Here is a 12,658-nt window from a genome sequence, read left to right on the forward strand (position 1 = left end):
CTCCAGCAGCAAAAGACATCCTTCAAATTGATCATAACCTTCTTACCCCAACTGAGATTGAAGCTTTCAAGATGATTGAGTTAGCTCGTATACAAAACAAGTATCTCACACATGAAAATATTTTGTAGAAGGATCATATTGTCGCACTCAAGGGCATTATTCGCAAGCTGGAGGACCTCTTACGGTCGATGTGCGATTATCCATTACCTCCACCTTCTTCACCGAAAAAGGAGATATAATCACATGGGTATGGGCACTCCCCTTGGCAACTGCCAAGCTTGGGGGAGGTTCCCCCATATCGTATCACAATCACAACTCCTATCTATACCGTTTTATCTTAGTTCGATCCAATTAGTAGTATCTTGATCTAGTAGAATAAAGTTTATGGCATGATCTAGTTTTGAGTTTTGCTTTATGATCTCTCTATGTAATCGAGTCCGTGAACTATATATAATAAAGATTATTGTTGAGTCAATGGCTTGATTATTTTGCCATGATCTTGGATGAATAAAAGAAAAGAGAAAAAGAATAAAAAGAAACAAAAAAAGTTCATATTGATCTTATTGAGAGTAATGACTTCACATAGAAAGAGTATGATGATTAAAAGTTGTTGGGAGTTGGCAAACATAGCTTTGGTCATTGTTGCAATTAATAGGAAGTAATAAGGAAAGAGAGGTTTCACATATGGATATATTATCATTGACATCTTTTATGATTGGGAGCACTCATTAAAATATGACATGCTAAAGAGTTGATGTTGGACAAGGAAGACAACGTAATGAGTTATGCATTTCTTATATCTGATATAAAGTATGTTGTCATGGATCCTCTAACTTGTTGAGCTTGCCTTTCCCCCTCATGCTAGCCAAATTCTCAGCACTAAGTAGAAATACTACTTGTGCTTCCAAAATCCCTAAACCAGTCTTGCCATGAGAGTCCACCATATCTACCTATGGATTGAGTAAGATCCTTCAAGTAAGTTGTCATCGGTGCAAAGCAATAAAAATTGCTCTAAACATGTATTATTGATTGGTGTGGGAGAAATAAGCTTTATATGATCTTGTGATGTGGAAGTAATAAAAGCGACGAACTGCATAATAAAGGTTCATATCACAAGGGGCAATATAAAGTGACGTTCTTTTGCATTGAGATTTTGTGCATCCAACCATAAAAGCGCATGGCAACCTCTGCTTCCCTCTGCGAAGGGCCTATCCTTTATTATTATCTTCTACCTATGCAAGAGTCATGGTGATCTTCACCTTTTCTTTTTCATTTTATCCTTTGGCAAGCTCAGCATGTTGGAAAGAACATGATATATATATAATTGGATGTAGGGGAGCATGAACCATTATTGTTGACATTACCCTTGAGGTAAAAGGTTGTGGGGCAAAACTATAAGCCCCTATCTTTCTCTGTGTCCGATTAAAACTCCGTAACCACAAGTATTGCGTGAGTGTTAGCAATTATGGAGGACTAAATGATAGTTGAGTATGTGGACTTGCTTTTTAGCTCTGACATAGACTCTTTCCGATGTTATGATAAATTGCAATTGCTTCAATGACTGAGATTATAGTTTGTCGGAGCCCAATAAGGTTTATGATTTATACTTTTGCATTGTGAATAGATCATCACTTGAACATAAGTAATCATATGACAAAATCTATATATGTTGCTATTATGAGAATAATCATGATCCCTTCATGTCCGTATTTTATTTTTATCGACGCCTCTACCTCTAAACATGAGGACATATTTATTGTTATCGGCTTTTCGCTTGAGGACAAGCGAGGTCTAAGATTGGGGGAGTTGATACGTCCATTTTGCATCATGCTTTTATATCGATATTTATTGCATCATGGACTGTTATTTCACTTTATGTCACAATACTTATGGCTATTCTCTCTTATTTTACAAGGTTTACATAAGGAGGGAGAATGCCAGCAGCTGGAATTCTAGGCTGGAAAAGGAGCAAATATTAGAGACCTATTCTGCGCAACTCCAAAAGTCCTGAAACTCCACAGAACATCTTAAAACAAATAAAGAAAAATCCTCGTCAAAGATGAAGGCCAGGGGGCCCACACCCTGCTCACGAGGGTGGGGGGCGCCCCCCCCCTAGGGCGTGCCCCTACCTCGTGGGCCCCCTGGTGGCTCTCCGACGTCCATCTTATCGTATATGAAGTCTTTCGATGAGAAAAAAAGAAGAAGGAACTTTTCAGGACGAGACTCCGCCGCCACGAGGCGGAACCTTGGCGGATCCAATCTAGAGCTCCGGCAGAGCTGTTCTGCCGGGGATACTTCCCTCCGGGAGGGGGAAATCATCACCATCGTCATCACCAACGCTCCTCTCATCGGGAGAGGGCAATCTCCATCAACATCTTCACCGGCACCATCTCATCTCCAAACCCTAGTTCATCTCTTGTATCCAATTCTTGTCTCAAAATCCGGGATTGGTGCTAGTAGGTTGCTAGTAGTGTTGATTACTCCTTGTAGTTGATGCTAGTTGGTTTAATTGGTGGAAGATCATATGTTCAGATCTATATGCATATTATTACCCCTCTGATTATGAACATGAATATGCTTTGTGAGTAATTACGTTTGTTCCTGTGGACAAGGGAGAAGTCTTGCTATTAGTAGTCATGTGAATTTGGTATTCCTTTGATATTTTGATAAGATGTATGTTGTCTAGCCTCTAGTGGTGTTATGTGAACATCTACTACATAACACTTCACCATTATTTGGGCCTAGAGGAAGGCATTGGGAAGTAATAAGTAGATGATGGGTTGCTAGAGTGACAGAAGCTTAAACCCTAGTTTATGCGTTGCTTCGTAAGGGGCTGATTTGGATCCATATGTTTCATGCTATGGTTAGGTTTACCTTAATACTTTTGTTGTAGTTGTGAATGCTTGCAATAGAGGTTAATCATAAGTGGGATGTTTGTTCAAGTAAGAGCAGCACCCAAGCACCGGTCCACCCACATATCAAATTATCAAAGTATCCAATGCGAATCATATGAACGTGATGAAAACTAGCTTGACGATATTCCCATGTGTCCTCGGGAGCGCTTTTCCTAATATAAGAGTTTTTTCCGGATTGTCCTTTGCTACAAAAGTATTGGGCCATCTTGCTGCACTTTATTTACTTTTGTTACTTGTTGCTCGTTACAATCTATCTTATCACAAAACTATCTGTTACCACGTATTTCAGTACTTGCAGAGAATACCTTGCTGAAAACCGCTTATCATTCCCTTCTGCTCCTCGTTGGGTTCGACACTCTTACTTATCGAAAGGACTACGATAGATCCCCTATACTTGTGGGTCATCAGAGAGCTCCGAACTCGGGTAAGTAAAAGGAAAGTTTCCTTCACACGCTTCCCCCCTACCTCGTGGATCCCTCGTTTCTTTCCTGATGTGCACTCCAAGTCCATCAGGTTGCTTTCCTTCCAAAAATAAGTTCCGTGAAGTTTCAGGTCAATTGACTCCGTTTGATTTTCCTTTTCTGCGATACTCTAAAACAAGGAAAAAAACAGAAACTGGCACTGGGCTCTGGGTTAATAGGTTAGTCCCAAAAATGTCGGGACCCCGATCCTAAGTCACACCGATCTAGCATGTAACACATCATATCACTTTGCGGCCTCACGCACGGTATTCCCACGGGTGCCACCTTACCTGGCCCGGGTCTGTTTGCACCTTTTGGCTCATGTATATGATAGTGTCGCTAGCATCCACATGATAGAGAACCCGGGCCGACATGACTATTCGTGAACCCAAAGTGGCACTAACTTACAGAGACAGGCATACATGAATCAACCTCGAGCATGTCGGTCAACAGCGTATGAATCCGGGCTGTAGCAACTGGACTAACAGGACTCCGGGAACCCGGGCTGTAGCAGGCTAACAGGACTCTGGATGTCTCCGTGTGACATTTCCCCGAAGGGACAGACACAGGAACGAAGTGACTGACATGCCGGCCAGTCTAAGTGTTCCGGAGCAGTAGTGCTGGGCTAGCAGGACTCTGGTAAACCGGGCTGTAGCGGACTACCAAGGCTCAGTGGAAGCACTAGACTACATTTCCCCATAAGAGAGGCTACCAAGGGTAAACAACTAGATTGTCAGATCCCACACATAGCAATACACGTTACACGTACGCATGACATGCAAACGTGAGTACGAAGGTACTCAGCAAGTCTTACATCAGAACTATCTAGATATGCAACATTATCAACAAAAGGGGTGGTGGAGTTTTAACAGTAGCAAGCCATCTTTGACTCAGTGGCTAACCTATACTACGAGTATCAGAAACTTTTTTGAGGTGAGGAGACGCACACGAGTCCACATATTCACCATATCAATACTCCACTACGGATCCGTTCCCGTCTCCCTACAAGAAGGCCATCCATATCACTCACGCTTATCTTGTGGATTTTAGAGTATCCACTTCAAGTTGTCTATGTAGTACATAAGTCCTCCAAGTTTCCATGTCCGAGGAAAACGGCTATTCGAAAAGGTAAGATTAACCCTGCAGGGGTGTACTTCTTCACACATGCTCTCGCCACTTATCGCCCTATACATGTCATGTACCTCGGCAACCTTCAAGAGGAAGCCGGGCGAGGGTGTCGGCCATGACCTGACTAACCACACCAGTCTCTCGTCCAAGTTTATCGCCTATTTGAGTTCCATCCGCAAGGAGTTCCGGCCGAAGTCTCTAGTACGGCCCCAAACGATGTGTGCAGGGTTCCCAAGCCCACCATCCGGGTGCCACTTGGTACACCGTGCCATGGTGCCTAGTCTGTCCCAAGCCCGTCCCGTCGGACACCACCTGGTAGACAAGTAGCACTACCTACAAACGCCGGAAACTAGTTGCAACTCCTGGACAGAGATCAAGTGGATTAATAAGCCGAGAGGGGCCGGATAATCGGAACCCAATGTGTGGTAGTAACTGGACCTGGATAACATACACAGAACTCAGTGCTTAGGGACGGTTCCAATGAGACAACCCACCATGTACTCCTACATGGCCTCTCATCGCTACCTTTACCAAAACGTGTTCACACACTTAGCCTTTATCGGTAGGACATGTTCACCACTCCGATTCATTCCTGATGAATCAGACCTAACACAACTCTAAGCATAGATGGCATAAAGAAAACAAGCATGGATGAGCAGGCACATCAAGGCTCAAGCAACTCCTACTCATGCTAGTGGGTTTCAACTATTTACTGTGGCAATGACAGGTCATGCAGAGGAATGGGATCAACTACCGCAGCAGAAAAGTAGCAGTTGAATCGTTGTTGTCCTAATGCAGTATAAGGAGCAGGAGCGGGAGAGTGGGATTTATCGAAATGCTCAAGGGGGGTTGCTTGCCTGATAGATCAACAAAGGGGCACTGCTCCTCTGACATGTACTCGGGAACACCTTTTGGAGTGGAACCTATCGAGAAGAAACGGTGCCGGCAATCTATACACAAACAAATGAAATAATATGATGCATGAACATGACATGTGCAAATGGTAGTGTTTGGGCTAATGCAAGATGCTACCAAGTTGGTTGAAGCCCATTTGAGTCAAGGATTCAAATGCAAATTCAAAATGAAGCATTTAAAATGCCCATATTATGTTTTTACTTATAGAGCATGTATAAGTTGGTTTTTCATGCATGTAACTCGCATAAATGGATTCCTTGCATTTTTCTGATAATTTTTCATATATAAATTATTTCATTCTAAGCTACGGTTGAATTATTATGATTTTTTGAAGTTTAAGCAATATTCTGGAATTTCTGAGTTAAAATAATTCCAGAAATCGTTTATTGCGTCAGCTTGAGGTCAGCACTGCGTCAGCAGTCAACCTAGGTCAAACCTGACGTGTGGGGGCCACACATCAGTGACACAGTGGTTAAGCCCAGGTCAAACCCGCACTGACCAGGGTTTGACTTGGCCCTGGGGCCCACGGTCAGCGGCTGGTGGGGTGGATTAGGCTGCGTGGTTAGGCGCTAATGACAGCCACGTCGGCCTCGCCGGAGTTCGTCCCGCGATGACCTCGAGCCACGGCGGAGTCTGCTCAGGATTTGCCTACAGGGAGCTATTTGGCACGCGGAGCACAACTACGGGGTGCGGACGCTCGTCCGCATCCAACTGTGGTGGTGGCGCGGCCGGGGAGTGGCCGGAGTGGCGCGGGCGACAACGAGTGCGGCGGCCGGAGTTCGGGCGTCGAGCGAAACGGTGTTGCAGGGAACGGCAGGAGCCGCGGGTGGTCGCGGTCGACTCCTGGGAACGTGCTGAGCAAGGTGGTGCGCCCGGTTACAGCTTTAGGTGACGGTGGCCACGGCGGCGACATGGACGGTGGGACGGAGCTCTCGGCTCCGGTGGCAGAGGCGGCTAGAGGAGAGGAACAAGCTCGGGGAGGAGGGGAAAAGGCGGCTGTCGGTGTCAAAACCGGCGGATCTCGGGTAGGGGTCCCGAACAGTGCGTCTAGGCCGGATGGTAACAGGAGGCAAGGGACACGAAGTTTTACCCAGGTTCGGGCCCTCTTGATGGAGGTAAAACCCTATGTCCTGCTTGATTAATATTGATGACATGGGTAGTACAAGAGTAGATCTACCACGAGATCGGAGAGGCTAAACCCTAGAAGCTAGCCTATGGTATGATTGTTGTTCTGTATGTTGTCCTACGGACTAAAACCCTCCGGTTTATATAGACACTGGAGAGGGTTAGGGTTACACAAAGTAGGTTACAATGGTAGGAGATCTACATATCGCCAAGCTTGCCTTCCACGCCAAGGAAAGTCCCTTCCGGACACGGGACGAAGTCTTCAATCTTGTATCTTCATAGTCCAGGAGTCCGGCTGAAGGTATAGTCCGGCCACCCGGACACCACCTAATCCAGGACTCCCTCAGTAGCCCCTGAACCAGGCTTCAATGACGATGAGTCCGGCGCGCAGATTGTCTTCGGCATTGCAAGGCGGGTTCCTCCTCCAAGTACTTCATAGAAGATTTTGAACACAAAGATAGTGTCTGGCTCTGCAAAATAAGTTTCCACATATTGCCATAGAGAGAATAATATTTACACAAATCTAATCTGCTGACGTATTCCGTAGTGTGACACACCACGGCCAAGCCTTTATCCGAGTCATTTCATTATACCACCTCAGCGCATCATGCGAGGCGGTTTCCTTGGCACATCTTGTTAAAGCAGAGATCGTGTCCCCTTATTCCAGGATTCTCATCAATACGGGCATGGGTAACCCAACCGCGCCATTGATTACGGCGCTTGGAGATAAGCGAGTTTTACCAGGCTGGTGGGGACACGTAGTTGCGTCCACCCATATAAGGGGATAAGGATCCACCTTTTCACCTACACCTTCTTCCTCCCTTGCTTATCCATTCTCGCGCACTCGAGCTCCAGCGCCCAAGTCCGCACTCCCCACCTCAACCTTCTCCAGCCATGTCCAGAGCGGGAGGCAAGTGGATGGTCTCCTCCGTCGCGGAGGGACACATCAAAAAATTGAGGAATGCCGGATACTTGTCTAACGACATTTCGTACCGGCTTCCCGAAAAGGGGCAGCTCATCCCCACCCCTAGGCCCCATAAGAGGGTGGTGTTCCTCCCCCATTTCCTCCGCGGACTGGGCTTCCCTCTTCACCCATTTGTCTGGGGGCTCATGTTCTACTATGGCCTGGATTTCCACGATCTGGCCCCGAACTTTGTCCTCAACATCTCGGCGTTTATCGTCATGTGCGAGGCTTTCCTCCGCATCCGCCCCCATTTCGGCCTATGGCTCAAGACTTTCAATGTCAAGCCGAAGGTGGTGCGCGGGAACCAGGCGGAGTGCGGAGGCGCCATGGTGGGCAAGATGGCGAACTTCTTATGGCTCGAGGGCTCCTTTGTGGAGACCCTGAAGGGGTGGCAATCGGGGTGGTTTTACATCACCGAGCCGCGTGACCCCGAATGGGTCACAGCCCCCGAGTTTCGATCCAGACCCCCTACGCGGCTCACCTCCTAGAAGGAGACGGGCCTGTCGTGGGGTAAAAAAGGAGAGCTGACCAGACTCCAAACATGCGTCCAAACCCTGGTGGACAAGAAGCTCAAACTTGTCAACGTAGTCCAGGTTATGCTCATCCGCCTGATCCTCCCGTGTCAACAACGGGCTTTCAACATGTGGGAGTTCGACCCAGCGTGGCACCAAACTCTGAGCAGGCTCTTTGACACGACGTACGAAGATGCCTGGAAGGTGCTTTTCAAGGGCGCCGAGGCCCCCGCATCCGCTACCAAGGATCGCGGATTCAGTACGCAGCGTCACGCTCATGCGGTAAGCTGTTTTTTTTCCTTTTACAGGTTATCGGTTTTTCATAGTTTGACTCCATGCGGGATCTAAGCTCCCTTACCTTTGACAGGATTGGCAGGAGACGTCCGGACAGATCAACTATTCGGCTCCTTTGCCCGAAGGCCCAGCGGACGCTCGCTTGGCGAAGCTGCTGGTTCCGGCACCCTATGTGGTGCCGGAGAAGAAGGCCGCGAAAAAGGCCACGGGGACTCGAAAGAGTGCCCGGCGCCAGGAGGTGTCGGATCCATCATCCGATGGCTCCGAGGCGCATTCCTCCCATGAAGACGAGGAGGAAGAAGAAGAGACATCTCCCCCTCCAGCGGGAGGAGAGAAGAAAAGGAAGGCCGCCCTCTCTGGGGAGGCCGGAGGGTCCAAGAAGGGGAAAACCCTTCCTTCAGACTACTCCACCGATGCCGACGACGGTGGAGAGGACTGGCCGCCCAGGGCCAAGCCCCTGGCAAAATCGTAAGTATCCGGATACCAGAGTAATTCATAGTATTCGTTTATTGCACAGATTTCCCTTATGTCGAATATGTTTATGCAGCCCACCCAAAGACCGGCTCGACACGTCGTCGAGCGGCTCACTGGACTCGTCGGATGTGAACTCGCTTCCGACGGCTTCCTCCCCCCGCCCTACGGACGACATCGAAGTGTTATCCCAACAGGTTCCAAGACGGGAGGAGGTGGTCCTAGAGGCGCCGCAAGGCGACCTCCCAGACTCCAGGAGTAAAGGGGATGAAACCCCCAGGGCTCCAAGTCTGGCTCTAGGCCGTACACCGCTCCGGAACCTTCAAAGGTTCCAGAGTCCGGCGGGGGACCTCCTTCCAAGAGGAGCAATCCCACCGTGCCGGTGACCCCCGTCCAACCGGAGGCGCCGGACAATCTGTTGGAGGCGCTCCATGGTGCCTCCATCGATGAGGAGCACCGCACCATTATGAGTGCGGTGGTCCAGAAGGTTCAGTCCGCCAAGAGCGGACTGACTGAAGCTTGTACTAGCCTTTTAACAGGCTTTGAGGTAAGTAAAGAATGTGTAAATAATATTACCGCATAGACAGTAGCCCCTAATGCTCTGTTTGGCGTTCGGGAAGAAAAGTCGAATAGAGGATCAAATAAAATTCGCAGGACTCTAACAAAAAGGAGTCAATATGCGTATGCAGGCTTCTCTGCTTGCGTCCACCACACTGACTGTGGAAGTGGACACGCTAAAGCAGAACCTCGAGCGGTCCGAGCAAGAGCTCGAGCGTGCCAAGAAGCAGCTCGAGGACAATGAAGGTAAGAAATACCTTGTTTAAATATATATATAAAAAGGTGCAATTGCAAAAAATGACAGGATTATCGTGGCTTATTGTAGGGGCCACGTCTGAGGTGGCTACCCTTAAGCAAGCGTTGGTCGAGGCCGAGAAGAGGGCGGCCACGGAGCGCACAGAGCGGGAGAAGTATGAGGCCGAGGTTGGCAAGGTACGGCAAGAGCTCCAGGCTCTCATGGAAAAACATGAGAGTTTGGAGCTTGACTCAAAGACGCGAGCGTCCGAGGTCGCGGTGGCTATTGAAAATGCCAAGTCTACCAAGGCCAAATCCCAGAAGACCCTCCAGGAGTTGGATGAGGTGAAGAAGATAGCGGCGGGTAAGGCATTCTGTATGCAAAGCAAACACATAAACGTGAGCTACTTGTTACTTACCCGAATCCGGAGCTCTCCAGGAGTGTTCGCGGATCTTCCCTGGAGTGTGTCCGATGCCGCCGCGTTCTATCAAGCCGAGGAGGGCAGCTCGACAGAGAAGGTGTTCTGGTCTCAGTATGCTGAGGCCGGACACCCCATGCCCCTGAGCGACCAACTGAAGCAACTGGTCGAGCTCCACAAGGCGGCCAAACAGGCCATGAAGGGCCTCATAGTTCGGCTGTGGCCTGGAGGGGCTCTGCCTGGGAGCTATTTCGGGCTGGTGCGGCGGCTGGTGGAGGCCTGTCCAAGGCTCGAAGTCATAAAGCGCTCTGTCTACATTGAAGGTGCCCGTAGGGCCCTTGCCCATGCTAAGGTGCACTGGGGCAAGCTAGATGCTGAGAAGCTTGTGAAGGACGGGCCACCGCCGGGGAAAGAGCATCGCAAGCCCGAGAATTATTATAAGGATGTTCTGAAGGGTGCCTGCCTTGTGGCGGATGAATGTTCTAGGGATGTAATTTTTGAGTGAAACTTGCTCGTTTTGTCCTGTGCGCTGAAAACTTGTTCATATGCGCTAAGCAATGCTGTTGGAATTTAAAATATTACCTTCTGTGCGGCTGTTTATCAATTCTGAGAGATGGCAAGTCGTCGGCTTCTTCCCCCGTGCCGCTAGTGCTGGGGTGTTCGGGGATAAACCTGAGCACTCTTATTCCCATGTTTGGGTCCTTCGAGGGAGGCGCTCAGCCCAACGAACAAGGCAATCGGACTATAATGCGTGAACACTCTCACTTAGCCATAGAATTCTATAATTTTAAATTTCGGCGAAGCCCCTGGTATTCGGAAGACCGAGTTCGGGGCGCTATCCACGCCTTGGCCGGATAGAGCCGGCTCCTCGCTCTAAGCGGCATAAGTCTTTAGGGACTCGAAAAACCTGTCGAACAGCGACCAGCTCTCGCTTCATCATGACAGTCAGTTTTAGCTTTCTCCACTAAGGTGCTCGACCCAGTTCAACTGGGGCACAATCGCAGTGGTTCTCCTAGTGCTACCTTAGCCGATATAGCGGAACGTAAGGCACCAAAACATAGGTGCCGGGCAAACACAACTATTGACCCAAGACATGATTCGGAGCCGATGCATATAATGCTATAAGTTCGGGGTGCCGCACTTGTTAAAGTGATCGGACTTCTCACACCATATTGAGGGGTACTAAAGCCCCTGGCGTATTTTGGCCGTACCAAAGTGTACGGATGCAACATGTCGTTAAGGAACATATATTAAAAAAGAGTAATGCAAAAATAGACAAAAGCCATGCATTGTTTATTAAAGAGGGTTGCGATCAAAACAGAACGATACAAATAATGCGATAAGCAAAAGGTTGGACTATTTAACGTGTCTGTTCCAGGGGCAAGCTGCGGAATACTATGCGAAACAGGTATACTGCTCGTGATAGAGACCACCTGGGAGTTCCGTAATGCGGCGTGGCTTGTCTGCTTCCCTGGTTCTTGCATCGTTTGTTCGGTAATTGAACTGCCGAACGGGCCTTCCGAAGAGTGGAGTCCTGAAAGTAAAAATTAAAAAATCGGCAGCCCCTGGTGCGGCTTACGCCGTGTTTCGGGCGTGCCGTGATGGTGCCCCTTCCCCTGTACCCATGGTATTTCTAGAGCGTAGTTATGTACGCGAAGTAATGGTATCGCATTTTTGCGAGGACTGGGGTTGGGGCCGCATTGATACGCTTGCTCGGGTCGTGCCAGGCGGTCCTGCTGTAGGTTACTCCGGGCGTGCTTGACGGTGTCCGGTCGTTTAATGGCCGGACTGGAGAACTGCCTGGAGAGGCTGCTTTGTACTTCTGCTGCAAGGGCCGCCGTGTGCTCCTCCGTTCGGAGGGAGCGTTTGGTGTTTCCATTGACCGTAATTACTCCTCGAGGGCCTGGCATTTTGAGCTTAAGGTATGCGTAGTGTGGTACCGCATTGAACTTGGCGAATGCGGTTCGCCCGAGCAGTGCGTGATAGCCACTACGGAATGGGACTATGTCGAAGATTAACTCCTCGCTTCAGAAATTATCCGGAGATCCGAAGACCACTTCAAGTGTGACTGAGCCTGTACAGTTGGCCTCTACACCTGGTATTACGCCTTTAAAGGTCGTTTTGGTGGGCTTAATCCTCGAGGGATCTATGCCCATTTTCCGCACTGTATCCTGGTAAAGCAGGTTCATGCTGTTGCCGCCGTCCATAAGGACTCTAGTGAGATGAAATCTATCAATAATTGGGTCTAGAACCAATGCGGCGAATCCACCATGACGGATGCTAGTGGGATGATCCCTTCGATCAAAGGTGATCAGGCAGGAGGACCATGGGTTGAACTTTGGGGCGACTGGCTCTACCGCGTATACGTCCCTTAACGCACGCTTCCGCTCCCTTTTGGAGACGTGGGTTGCGTATATCATGTTCACCGTCCACACTTGTGGGGGAAAACCCTTCTGTCCACTGTTGTTCGGCGGCCGGGGCTCCTCGTCGTCATTGCTATGCAGCCCCTTGTCTTCATTTTCGGCGTTTAACTTGCCTGCCTGCTTGAACACCCAACAATCCCTGTTGGTGTGATTGGCCAGCTTTTCGGGGGTGCCATGTATCTGGCACAAGCGGTCGAGTATTCGGTCCAAACTGGACGGGCCCCTAGGATTCCTTTTGA

Source organism: Triticum urartu, chromosome 6 (genome assembly GCF_003073215.2).
Source record: "Triticum urartu cultivar G1812 chromosome 6, Tu2.1, whole genome shotgun sequence".
Lineage (NCBI taxonomy): Eukaryota > Viridiplantae > Streptophyta > Magnoliopsida > Poales > Poaceae > Triticum > Triticum urartu.